Here is a 12,642-nt window from a genome sequence, read left to right on the forward strand (position 1 = left end):
GGTCTGATGAGTCTCGATTTCTGCTGCGACATTCGGATGGTAGGGTCAGAATTTGGCGTCAACAACATGAAAGCATGGATCCATCCTGCCTTGTATCAGCGGCTCAGGCTGGTGGTGGTGGTGTCATGGATCCATCCTGCCTTGTATCAGCGGGTCAGGCTGGTGGTGCTGGTGTCATGGATCCATCCTGCCTTGTATCAGCGGTTCAGGCTGGTGGTGGTGGTGTCATGGATCCATCCTGCCTTGTATCAGCGGCTCAGGCTGGTGCTGGTGGTGTCATGGATCCATCCTGCCTTGTATCAGCGGGTCAGGCTGGTGGTGGTGGTGTCATGGATCCATCCTGCCTTGTATCAGCGGCTCAGGCTGGTGCTGGTGGTGTCATGGATCCATCCTGCCTTGTATCAGCGGGTCAGGCTGGTGGTGGTGGTGTCATGGATCCATCCTGCCTTGTATCAGCGGGTCAGGCTGGTGGTGGTGGTGTCATGGATCCATCCTGCCTTGTATCAGCGGCTCAGGCTGGTGGTGCTGGTGTCATGGATCCATCCTGCCTTGTATCAGCGGCTCAGGCTGGTGGTGGTGGTGTCATGGATCCATCCTGCCTTGTATCAGCGGGTCAGGCTGGTGGTGGTGGTGTCATGGATCCATCCTGCCTTGTATCAGCGGCTCAGGCTGGTGGTGCTGGTGTCATGGTGTCTTTGGGCCCCTTGGTACAACGCCACAGCCTACCTGAGTATTGTTGCTGACCATGTCCATCCCTTTATGAGCACAATGTACCCTGTAACATCTGATGGCTACTTTCAGCAGGATAATGCGCCATGTCATAAAGCTGGAATCATCTCAGACTGGTTTCTTGAACATGACAATGAGGTCACTGGACACAAATGGCCTCCACAGTCACCAGATGTATGAGGTGACAGTGTGTAAATATGTGTATGAGGTGACACTGTATATATATGTGTGTGTATGAGGTGACAGTGTATATATGTGTGTGTGTATGAGGTGACAGTGTATATATGTGTGTGTGTATGAGGTGACAGTGTATATATGTGTGTATGAGGTGACAGTGTATATGTGTGTGTATGTAGGAGGTGACAGTGTATATATGTGTGTATGAGGTGAGTGTATATATGTGTGTATGTATGAGGTGACAGTGTATATGTGTGTGTATGTAGGAGGTGACAGTGTATATATGTGTGTGTGTATGAGGTGACAGTGTATATATGTGTGTGTGTGTATGAGGTGACAGTGTATATATGTGTGTGTGCATGAGGTGACAGTGTATATATGTGTGTATGAGGTGACAGTGTATATATGAGTGTGTATGTATGAGATGACAGTGTGTATATGTGTGTATGTATGAGGTGACAGTGTATATATGTGTGTATGTATGAGGTGACAGTGTATATGTGTGTATGCAGTGTATATGTGTGTGTATGAGGTGACAGTGTATATATGTGTATGTATGAGGTGACAGTGTATATATGTGTGTGTGTATGAGGTGACAGTGTATATATGTGTGTATGAGGTGACAGTGTATATATGAGTGTGTATGTATGAGATGACAGTGTGTATATATGTGTATGTATGAGGTGACAGTGTATATATGTGTGTATGTATGAGGTGACAGTGTATATGTGTGTATGCAGTGTATATGTGTGTGTATGAGGTGACAGTGTATATATGTGTATGTATGAGGTGACAGTGTATATATGTGTGTGTATCAGGTGACAGTGTATATGTGTATGTATGAGGTGACAGTGTATATGTGTGTATGCAGTGTATATGTGTGTGTGTATGAGGTGACAGTGTATATATGTGTGTGTATCAGGTGACAGTGTATATGTGTATGTATGAGGTGACAGTGTATATATGTGTGTATGTATGAGGTGACAGTGTATATATGTGTGTATGTATGAGGTGACAGTGTATATGTGTATGTATGAGGTGACAGTGTATATATGTGTGTATGTATGAGGTGACAGTGTATATGTGTGTATGTATGAGGTGACAGTGTATACATGTGTGTATGTATGAGGTGACAGTGTATATGTGTGTGTGTGTATGAGGTGACAGTGTATATGTGTGTATGTATGAGGTGACAGTGTATATGTGTGTGTATGTATGAGGTGACAGTGTATATGTGTGTGTGTGTATGAGGTGACAGTGTATATGTGTGTATGTATGAGGTGACAGTGTATATATGTGTGTATGTATGAGGTGACAGTGTATATATGTGTGTATGTATGAGGTGACAGTGTATATATGTGTGTATGTATGAGGTGACAGTGTATATATGTGTGTATGTATGAGGTGACAGTGTATATGTGTGTATGTATGAGGTGACAGTGTATACATGTGTGTATGTATGAGGTGACAGTGTATATGTGTGTGTGTGTATGAGGTGACAGTGTATATGTGTGTATGTATGAGGTGACAGTGTATATGTGTGTGTATGTATGAGGTGACAGTGTATATGTGTATGTATGAGGTGACAGTGTATATATGTGTGTGTGTATGAGGTGACAGTGTATATGTGTGTATGTATGAGGTGACAGTGTATATATGTGTGTGTATGAGGTGACAGTGTATATGTGTATGTATGAGGTGACAGTGTATATATGTGTATGTATGAGGTGACAGTGTATATATGTGTATGTATGAGGTGACAGTGTATATATGTGTGTATGTATGAGGTGACAGTGTATATGTGTATGTATGAGGTGACAGTGTATATATGTGTGTATGTATGAGGTGACAGTGTATATGTGTGTATGTATGAGGTGACAGTGTATATATGTGTGTGTATGAGGTGACAGTGTATATGTGTATGTATGAGGTGACAGTGTATATATGTGTATGTATGAGGTGACAGTGTATATATGTGTGTATGTATGAGGTGACAGTGTATATGTGTATGTATGAGGTGACAGTGTATATATGTGTGTGTATGAGGTGACAGTGTATATGTGTGTGTATGAGGTGACAGTGTATATGTGTGTGTATGAGGTGACAGTGTATATATGTGTATGTATGAGGTGACAGTGTATATATGTGTGTGTATGAGGTGACAGTGTATATGTGTGTATGTATGAGGTGACAGTGTATATATGTGTATGTATGAGGTGACAGTGTATATGTGTGTGTATGTATGAGGTGACAGTGTATATGTGTGTGTGTGTATGAGGTGACAGTGTATATGTGTGTGTATGAGGTGACAGTGTGTATGAGGTGACAGTGTGTATGAGGTGACAGTGTATATGTGTGTATGTATGAGGTGACAGTGTATATGTGTGTGTATGAGGTGACAGTGTATATGAGGTGACAGTGTATATATGTGTGTGTATGAGGTGACAGTGTATATGAGGTGACAGTGTATATGTGTGTGTATGACAATGTACACATGTGATTGTATGTAGTAATCAGGATGGGGCTGGAAGCTTTTTGGTTTGGATTCTTTGTCATCAGATTCATGAAGTGAGGAGCAGCGGAGCCTCTCCCCGTCCTGGGAACAGGTATTTCCTGCTCTCCCTATAGATGCTCCTGCAGGACGCCAGGTCTCCTCCGCGCCTTGTGGTGACATCACGTGGCCTACATGTAGCGAGGCGGCCGGGGGTGCGGGTGCTGTGTGTGATATATTATATAGCAGTGGTGGCGAACCTATGGCACGGGTGCCAGAGGTGGCACTCAGAGCACTTTCTGTGGGCACTCAGGCCATTTCCCCAAGACAGAGTTCATTAAACAGGACCAAATCCACTGAATCTTTCAGCAGTCGCAGGCATCTTAAGAGACGCTGCTCTCAGCTCTATTTTAAAGTGACACTTCATTGACACTATGGAAAAAGTGTGGAAGAACTATGTCAAAACCTTCTCATTTTGACAGAAGTGCATTATCTTTGGAGATCCTCCTCCTGGACCCACTGTTCTTACTGTACAGAAAGGCCCTGGAGGGAAGCTACAATGATAATCCAAATTTTCCCTCCTTCTTTCAACTATATTGGCGTCAGATACAATTGAAAGATGTGGAAGAGCAGGAAGCCATAAGTTACTTCTTAAAATGCCATATTGGCACTTCACAATAAATAAGTGGATTTTGGTTGTAGTTTGGGCGCTCTGTTTCCAAAAGGTTCGCCATCACTGTTATATAGGGATATGTTCATACACTGTCTGGTTATTACTGGATATACATCGGGGGGCGGGGTCTCTTCTGTGATACTAGAGACTGACTGTATATACATGGGGGGGGGGGGCTCCTCTGTGATACTAGAGACTATCATTACACACGTTCCAGGGATTTTCTCCGTGAAGTGACAAACACTTATATTGTGGCTCGTACACAGACGGCTCTGCCAAAGTGTAAAGTCCACGGCGCCTGAGGGTGCAGGGCGTCCCGCGCTAATCTCATCTCTACAAGCATCTGGATTCGCTGATAACCTGACATCATGGCGGCACAGGAAGATTCTCAGTGCTCACTGTATACAACCAAAGTGTGTAACAATTTGTAACAATTTGTATTTGAGATGAGAGGTCCCGGACATATTGCAGAGGATGTCCCCCACGCCAATTATTCATTGTTAGGGGCGTTAATTTACCGGATGCTCAGACACATTTATTAAGGGTCCGTCAGACGCATTTCCGTCGGGTTTCGCAAATTTTTCCGTTTTTGTGCTGAATTCCCCCGGGTTTTTGGTGCATGCGATCGGATTGTGTGTATGCAGTGTATATGTGTGTGTATGAGGTGACAGTGTATATATGTGTATGTATGAGGTGACAGTGTATATATGTGTGTGTATGAGGTGACAGTGTATATATGTGTGTATGTATGAGGTGACAGTGTATATGTGTGTGTATGAGGTGACAGTGTATATATGTGTATGTATGAGGTGACAGTGTATATATGTGTGTGTATGAGGTGACAGTGTATATATGTGTATGTATGAGGTGACAGTGTATATATGTGTGTGTATGAGGTGACAGTGTATATATGTGTGTATGTATGAGGTGACAGTGTATATGTGTGTGTATGAGGTGACAGTGTATATATGTGTATGTATGAGGTGACAGTGTATATATGTGTGTGTATGAGGTGACAGTGTATATATGTGTGTATGTATGAGGTGACAGTGTATATGTGTGTGTATGAGGTGACAGTGTATATATGTGTATGTATGAGGTGACAGTGTATATATGTGTGTGTATCAGGTGACAGTGTATATGTGTATGTATGAGGTGACAGTGTATATGTGTGTATGCAGTGTATATGTGTGTGTGTATGAGGTGACAGTGTATATATGTGTGTGTATCAGGTGACAGTGTATATGTGTGTGTATGAGGTGACAGTGTATATATGTGTATGTATGAGGTGACAGTGTATATATGTGTGTGTATGAGGTGACAGTGTATATATGTGTGTATGTATGAGGTGACAGTGTATATGTGTGTGTATGAGGTGACAGTGTATATATGTGTATGTATGAGGTGACAGTGTATATATGTGTGTGTATGAGGTGACAGTGTATATATGTGTATGTATGAGGTGACAGTGTATATATGTGTGTGTATGAGGTGACAGTGTATATATGTGTGTATGTATGAGGTGACAGTGTATATGTGTGTGTATGAGGTGACAGTGTATATATGTGTATGTATGAGGTGACAGTGTATATATGTGTGTGTATGAGGTGACAGTGTATATATGTGTGTATGTATGAGGTGACAGTGTATATGTGTGTGTATGAGGTGACAGTGTATATATGTGTATGTATGAGGTGACAGTGTATATATGTGTGTGTATCAGGTGACAGTGTATATGTGTATGTATGAGGTGACAGTGTATATGTGTGTATGCAGTGTATATGTGTGTGTGTATGAGGTGACAGTGTATATATGTGTGTGTATCAGGTGACAGTGTATATGTGTATGTATGAGGTGACAGTGAATGTGTGTGTGTGTGTATGAGGTGACAGTGTATATGTGTGTGCATGAGGTGACAGTGTATATGTATGTATGAGGTGACAGTGTATATGTGTATGTATGAGGTGACAGTGTATATATGTGTGTATGTATGAGGTGACAGTGTATATGTGTATGTATGAGGTGACAGTGTATATGTGTATGTATGAGGTGACAGTGTATATATGTGTGTATGTATGAGGTGACAGTGTATATGTGTGTATGTATGAGGTGACAGTGTATACATGTGTGTATGTATGAGGTGACAGTGTATATGTGTGTGTGTGTATGAGGTGACAGTGTATATGTGTGTATGTATGAGGTGACAGTGTATATGTGTGTGTATGTATGAGGTGACAGTGTATATGTGTGTGTGTGTATGAGGTGACAGTGTATATGTGTGTATGTATGAGGTGACAGTGTATATGTGTATGTATGAGGTGACAGTGTATATATGTGTGTATGTATGAGGTGACAGTGTATATGTGTATGTATGAGGTGACAGTGTATATATGTGTGTATGTATGAGGTGACAGTGTATACATGTGTGTATGTATGAGGTGACAGTGTATATGTGTGTGTGTATGAGGTGACAGTGTATATGTGTGTATGTATGAGGTGACAGTGTATATATGTGTATGTATGAGGTGACAGTGTATATATGTGTGTATGTATGAGGTGACAGTGTATATGTGTGTGTATGTATGAGGTGACAGTGTATATGTGTGTGTGTGTATGAGGTGACAGTGTATATGTGTGTATGTATGAGGTGACAGTGTATATGTGTATGTATGAGGTGACAGTGTATATATGTGTGTATGTATGAGGTGACAGTGTATATGTGTGTATGTATGAGGTGACAGTGTATACATGTGTGTATGTATGAGGTGACAGTGTATATGTGTGTGTGTATGAGGTGACAGTGTATATGTGTATGTATGAGGTGACAGTGTATATATGTGTGTATGTATGAGGTGACAATGTATATATGTGTATGTATGAGGTGACAGTGTATATATGTGTGTATGTATGAGGTGACAGTGTATATGTGTGTATGTATGAGGTGACAGTGTATACATGTGTGTATGTATGAGGTGACAGTGTATATATGTGTATGTATGAGGTGACAGTGTATATATGTGTATGTATGAGGTGACAGTGTATATATGTGTGTATGTATGAGGTGACAGTGTATATGTGTGTGTATGAGGTGACAGTGTATATGTGTGTGTATGAGGTGACAGTGTATATATGTGTATGTATGAGGTGACAGTGTATATATGTGTGTGTATGAGGTGACAGTGTATATGTGTGTGTATGAGGTGACAGTGTATATGTGTGTGTATGAGGTGACAGTGTATATATGTGTATGTATGAGGTGACAGTGTATATATGTGTGTGTATGAGGTGACAGTGTATATGTGTGTGTATGAGGTGACAGTGTATATGTGTGTGTATGAGGTGACAGTGTATATATGTGTGTGTATGAGGTGACAGTGTATATGTGTGTGTATGTATGAGGTGACAGTGTATATGTGTGTGTATGAGGTGACAGTGTATATGAGGTGACAGTGTATATATGTGTGTATGTATGAGGTGACAGTGTATATATGTGTGTATGTATGAGGTGACAGTGTATATGTGTGTATGTATGAGGTGACAGTGTATACATGTGTGTATGTATGAGGTGACAGTGTATATATGTGTATGTATGAGGTGACAGTGTATATATGTGTATGTATGAGGTGACAGTGTATATATGTGTGTATGTATGAGGTGACAGTGTATATGTGTGTGTATGAGGTGACAGTGTATATGTGTGTGTATGAGGTGACAGTGTATATATGTGTATGTATGAGGTGACAGTGTATATATGTGTGTGTATGAGGTGACAGTGTATATGTGTGTGTATGAGGTGACAGTGTATATATGTGTATGTATGAGGTGACAGTGTATATATGTGTGTGTATGAGGTGACAGTGTATATATGTGTGTGTATGAGGTGACAGTGTATATGTGTGTGTATGAGGTGACAGTGTATATATGTGTGTATGTATGAGGTGACAGTGTATATATGTGTATGTATGAGGTGACAGTGTATATATGTGTGTGTATGAGGTGACAGTGTATATATGTGTATGTATGAGGTGACAGTGTATATATGTGTGTGTATGAGGTGACAGTGTATATGTGTGTGTATGAGGTGACAGTGTATATGTGTGTGTATGAGGTGACAGTGTATATATGTGTATGTATGAGGTGACAGTGTATATATGTGTGTGTATGAGGTGACAGTGTATATATGTGTGTGTATGAGGTGACAGTGTATATGTGTGTGTATGAGGTGACAGTGTATATGTGTGTGTGTGTATGAGGTGACAGTGTATATGTGTGTGTATGAGGTGACAGTGTGTATGAGGTGACAGTGTGTATGAGGTGACAGTGTATATGTGTGTATGTATGAGGTGACAGTGTATATGTGTGTGTATGAGGTGACAGTGTATATGAGGTGACAGTGTATATATGTGTGTGTATGAGGTGACAGTGTATATGAGGTGACAGTGTATATGTGTGTGTATGACAATGTACACATGTGATTGTATGTAGTAATCAGGATGGGGCTGGAAGCTTTTTGGTTTGGATTCTTTGTCATCAGATTCATGAAGTGAGGAGCAGCGGAGCCTCTCCCCGTCCTGGGAACAGGTATTTCCTGCTCTCCCTATAGATGCTCCTGCAGGACGCCAGGTCTCCTCCGCGCCTTGTGGTGACATCACGCGGCCTACATGTAGCGAGGCGGCCGGGGGTGCGGGTGCTGTGTGTGATATATTATATAGGGATATGTTCATACACTGTCTGGTTATTACTGGATATACATCGGGGGGGGGGGCTCTTCTGTGATACTAGAGACTGACTGTATATACATGGGGGGGGGGCTCCTCTGTGATACTAGAGACTGACTGTATATACATGGAGGGGGGGGGGCTCTTCTGTGATACTAGAGACTGACTGTATATACATGGGGGGGGGGGCTCTTCTGTGATACTAGAGACTATCATTACACACGTTCCAGGGATTTTCTCCGTGAAGTGACAAACACTTATATTGTGGCTCGTACACAGACGGCTCTGCCAAAGTGTAAAGTCCACGGCGCCTGAGGGTGCAGGGCGTCCCGCGCTAATCTCATCTCTACAAGCATCTGGATTCGCTGATAACCTGACATCATGGCGGCACAGGAAGATTCTCAGTGCTCACTGTATACAACCAAAGTGTGTAACAATTTGTAACAATTTGTATTTGAGATGAGAGGTCCCGGACATATTGCAGAGGATGTCCCCCACGCCAATTATTCATTGTTAGGGGCGTTAATTTACCGGATGCACAGACGCATTTATTAAGGGTCCGTCAGACGCATTTCCGTCGGGTTTCGCAAATTTTTCCATTTTTGTGCTGAATTGCCCCGGGTTTTTGGTGCATGCGATCGGATTGTGGTGCATCGGCGCCGGCTTGCATCCGGCACAAATTGGGGGGCGTGGACAAAGCGCGGAATTTAAAAACCAAATTGTGCCACAAGATCAGCACTCACATGCAGCAGGAAGAAGAAGGTGAACTCCGACGGACCTCACCGGGGGAAGCGACACATGCAAGAAATTGGCCGCACGATCTTAGTGAATCGCGGCAGCTCCGAATCCTCGTCGGACATTCCGGATCGGCATTGTCAACAGGACGGATAAGTAAATGTGCCCCAATTTGTCCAGGGATTGTGTCGCACGCGATCAGATTGTGGCGCAGCTGCGATGCTTCCCTGCGACAGAAATCGGGGGACGTGCCGTTGGACGATCCGACTGATTCGGACTGAGCGCCGGATTTAACATTCAAATTGTGTCGCATCCAAAGCACTTACATGCACCAGGAAGAAGAAGGTGAACTCCGGGGACCTGAGCGGGGAAGAGACACATGCAGGATATCGGACGCACAACCTTAGTTGTATCGCGGCACAGGGCATGATTGTCAGACAATGCACTTACATGCACCAGGAAGAAGAAGGTGAACTCCTGCGGACCTGAGCGGGGAAGCGACACATGCAGGATATCAGGCGCATGATCTTAGTGAATCGCGGCACAGGGCATGATCGTCAGACAATGCACTTTTGGTGAACTCCTCCAGACAGGTAAGTAATTGAGCCCCAATGTATCGATCACATACATATGAGAGAATCCTTCAGGATCCGGTTCGTTGAAGCTTTGACAATTTTTTCAAAAGCTTCAGATTGATCCGACGTTGCTCCAATTCTTCTGGATATTGCTACATAACCCCCGCTAGTCCTCTAAAACACAGCTCTCACTACTGTACATTTTGGATTTGAGGCTGTGCCCTGCATTTTTAAGCACTGTAATCACACCCCATAGAGATGACGACTTATGAGGCTGCGGTCACACGTCAAAGCATCACAGAAGCGCATGCGTTTTCCATGTTACTATGCGTTCGGTTAGTTTCAAAGCGTTTTTCTTCATTGTTGGAAGTGTAAGCAGCCATGTTAACATTTTCACAGCTGCTTACACTTCCAGCAATGGAAAAAATAAACGCTTTCTAACCAGCCAAATGCATAGTAAAAGGATAAAACGCAATGTAAACGCCACGTGTGAACACAGCCCTAAAGCCTGTCAACTAATTCCAATCAGAGGTCCATTCCAAACAGGGTCCATCTGTAGGTGCAGATTTGCACTATAAAAAGTTGCAAAAGTAAGCAAAGAAAGTGATACATAAGTGAAAAAGTTGCACGGAACAGCTGGGAAATACAGATACATAAGACACAAGGCGCAGACCAAGGCGTACTGAAGAAACGACAGCAAAAGGTGCAGGGGAAAAGTCACAAAAACACCAAAAGTCGTAAAAAAAAAAGTAAAAAAAAACAAGTAAAAATAAAAATACATGTCCCCCAATGTATCAGATTCAGTTGCACTTGGAGCTTTTTGGGTTCCATTGGAAAATATGTCGCTTCTTTGTGCCATTGTTATCGGAACAGGGATATTTGCATGTAATGACTGTAATTTCTATAGGATCTATAGGGTCACTATAGGGGGACAATTAATCAGAGACCCCTGACACTTCCATTAAAAATGCTGTGCATATACTTTATTTGGAGGTAGTGGGACCCCAGTTCCCAGTAGTCGGACCCCCATGGGGCCTATAGATGAGGGATAGTTCCATATAACCAGAAATATATAGAATGTGCGAGAGATAAACAAGTGCACGGCCTCGCAGATAAAGCAAGTGTATAGGATTTCATCACAGCGACTCACAGCTGAGGCTGATAACAGAGAGCACCAGCTCCGTTCTCTCCTACCTGACTATAGTCTGGTAACTGCAGATAATGGGGTCTTTCCATGAATGTCCTCAGCTCCGTGGATCACCTGGGAATGTCCCCGCAGACGGGATGATAGGGATCGCAGTCCCAGGCACAGGTGTGGTTATTCTTAGGAAACTTTCCCAAGTGTTATCATTCCTTGTACACAGCTTGTCGCTGCCAGGCCGGGGCGGTGCCGCCGCTCTGCTGCACTATCAAATGTGTCAACACTCATTTCAACATTTAGTGACCATCACAAAGGAACTTGTATTTCCCAGCTCACACTCAGTTCCTCTTTCTAGATGTGTTCTTAAAGGAAACCTACCATTTGATTTGATGCAGTATGAAGCGAACATACCTGGAGAATGCTGTAGATACACTGATGCAGGATCAGATCTTGGTTAATCCCTGAGCTGAGTGGTTTTGCTGAAAAAAATACAATTATAACATTCAGGACCGTGGGAAAGCTGGGTCAGGCTGGCTGACATAAACATGATTACACACGAGAGCTTGTAATTACAAATGGAGGTTAGTCAAGACATGACTAATCAAACTGAGCTGGACTGAGCAGCAGGGGGATGGTGCAGCAATTGATTATTCTGTCTGGCAGGGAGAAAAGTGATTACATCATCCTCTCCTGCAGAGAAAAACTCACAGGCTTGGAGAAGCAGGAAAGCAAGTGCTGGAACAGCCATAGAAGGGACAGAGCTTCATTATCATAATGTTATATCTGTTTTATCAGCAAAACCACTCAGCTCAGGGATTAACCAAGATCTGATCCTGCATCAGTGTAGCTACAGCAGTCTCCAGGTATGTTTGCTTCACACTGCATCAAATTAAATGGTAGATTTCCTTTAAAGGCGATGTGCTCTACTGAACTAGTTAAGGACTTTCCCTGTATGTGTCATGGAGTCCCAATGCCCTCTCCAGAATTAGGGTCACTCACAGGGTCTCCAGTACCAGCGCTGCTCCTACAGATCTCATACAGCTGCTCGGGTCTGTGACCTTAGAGTCATATGGAGGCGGCCACCTACATCTGTGATGTGTTCTGCAGCGCTCCATCTACTCAATTACACCTCAAATTATGGAAAACAAATCACATCTCATATCACATGTGCAGAAACAATCAGTTTTTCTGTTTAAAGATAAGATGGACTTTCCAGTATAGATGGTTCTGGTCCATTACAGGATATGTAATGTCATGCATGTACACAGTGGGGGTCATTTACTAAGGGCCCGAATCATTATTTTTCGTCGGCTTTCGGGGAAAATTACCGATTTGCGCCGTGTTTCGCTGAATTGCACCGGGGTTTTGGCGGATTGTGGTCGGAAAAACCGTGGTATTTTTTA

The 12,642-nt window shown here is 42.9% G+C and overlaps 1 protein-coding gene across 2 annotated transcripts in view; it reads right to left on the minus strand.

The window, feature by feature from the left end:
• Positions 1–12,642, minus strand: part of KCNJ16 (potassium inwardly rectifying channel subfamily J member 16) — a 55,743-nt gene that overhangs the window by 23,859 nt on the left and 19,242 nt on the right. Inside the window, exon 1 of one of the 2 annotated variants that reach the window (XM_072112565.1) lies at positions 11,293–11,507. The exons of the other annotated variant lie outside the window; for it this stretch is intronic. The gene's annotated coding sequence lies outside the window, so the exon portion shown is untranslated. Of the gene's footprint in view, positions 1–11,292; positions 11,508–12,642 lie in introns of those variants that run through there. 2 annotated transcript variants of the gene reach the window in all.

This window comes from Engystomops pustulosus, chromosome 6, assembly GCF_040894005.1.
Source record: "Engystomops pustulosus chromosome 6, aEngPut4.maternal, whole genome shotgun sequence".
NCBI lineage: Eukaryota > Metazoa > Chordata > Amphibia > Anura > Leptodactylidae > Engystomops > Engystomops pustulosus.